The sequence below is a fragment of the Aotus nancymaae genome, unplaced genomic scaffold, assembly GCF_030222135.1.
Source record: "Aotus nancymaae isolate 86718 unplaced genomic scaffold, 86718_ANA_hifiasm-v0.15.2.pri h1tg000008l, whole genome shotgun sequence".
Classification (NCBI taxonomy): domain Eukaryota; kingdom Metazoa; phylum Chordata; class Mammalia; order Primates; family Aotidae; genus Aotus; species Aotus nancymaae.
The window spans coordinates 64,555,427-64,557,323 of record NW_026988419.1 but is presented as its reverse complement, the minus strand read 5'-3'; positions in this window follow the sequence as shown (position 1 = coordinate 64,557,323).

Below are 1,897 nucleotides of genomic sequence, written 5' to 3'. Positions count from 1 at the left end.
GCAAGAAACATCAGAGTGAGATGCCTCTTTGACATGCTAATGTCTTTTCTTTGGAGTATACATCAGCAGTGGGATTGCTGGGTCATATGTTCCCTAGCCATATCGTAACTGAGATGTAACAGGCACCACTCTTAGGGACTTGCTGAGTGCCACTCCCCAACCCCAGCATGAAAACAGAAAAATCTTGAGTTCCTTCAAAGAAATTCCAGGCACCTAGCTAGCCCTGAGAAGTAAATCAGCAACTCTGTAAACAATAAGGTCATTGTAGCTTAAAACAATAGCCAAGGAAGTTAGAGTCAAGAAATGTTTTTGTTCCCTGTATCAGTCTGTTCTCACGCTACTAATAAAGACATACCCAAGACTGGGTAATTTAAAAGGAAAGGGGTTTAATGGACTCACAGTTCCACATGGCTGTGGAGGCCTCACAAACATGGCAGAAGGTAAAAGAGAAGCAAAGTCACATCTTACATGATGGCAGGCAAGAGAGCTCGTGCAGGGGAACTCCCATTGATAAAACCATCAGATCTCATAAGACTTATTCACTACCATGGGGGAGACCTGATTCAATTAGTATGATTCAATTACCTCCCACCAGGTCCCTCCCATGACACATGGGAATTATGGGAGCTACAAGTCAAGATGAGATTTGGGTGGAGACACAGTCAACCCAAATCACTCCCTATAGAATCTAAATATAACATCTTATTGTATGTCCTTGAGTTGTTTTTCAGAAACCTAGACTCCCATTAAACCAATCGACTAGCATGTAGACCTCCGATAAAAAGGAAATGAGGACTAAACTCTAACTGTGGTTAGAGTTCTTGTTCTAAATTTCTTCCTGAGGGATCTGGAGGAAGCCACACTCACAGGCCAGAGTGAACATTCTTTTCTGCAGACCCCATATTTTTAGACAAAGCTTCACCGCCTTAACTAATCACAAATCAGAAAATCTTTTAACTCACCTATGACATCTGTAGAGACAGGATCTTCCTATGTTGCCCAGGCTGATCTCAAACTCCTGGCCTCAAGAAATCCTCGCTCCCCGACCTTCCAAAGTATTGGAATTACTAGTCCTAATGTGAGCTTACGTGGGCCTCTGCTTCCAGATGTCTGTTTTTTTAGGTCAAACCAAATGTAGAGGCTTCATGTATTGATTTATGGTTTTGCCTATTGCCTCTTTCTCTCACCTTTAAAAATCCTTCCCTGTAAGCCAACTGGGTGGTTGGGACTTAAACATGAGCTGCCTTGCTTGGTGCCCTGCAAATAAATGCCTTCCTTTCTCCTGCTGCAAAACCTTGATGTGGATAGCTGGTCTTACTGCGCTGGGTGAGCAGCCCCAGTTCCTCTGAATAACATGACATGCTTGAGCCACTGGTTGAGTTTTACATACCTAGTTCAGAGATGTGCATAGAAGGTGATATGATTTGGCTCTATGTCCCCTCCCAAATCACATCTTGACTTGTACTCCCATAATTACCACACGTTGTGGGAGGGACCTGGTGGGAGATTATTAAATCATGGGGGTAGTTTCTTTCATACTGTTTTCATGGTAGTGAATAAGTCTCATGAGACCTGATGGTTTTATAAGAGGAAACCCCTTTCACTTGGCTCTCTCACTCTGTCTCTTGTCTGCCGCCATGTGAGATGCACCTTTCACCTTCCACCATGTTTGTGAGGCCTCCTAGCCATGTGGAACTGTGAGTCCATTAAATCTCTTTCATTTGTAAATTTCCCAGTCTCAGGTATGCTTTTATCAGCAATGTGAAAACAGACTAATAAAGAAGGTATTATATTTACAGGGGTTTCCACAGTGGGTTGCAGGCAGAGGAATAGTGGATGAATTATATAATATAATTATAATAATTATATAATATAATATGTATAATATATTATTACA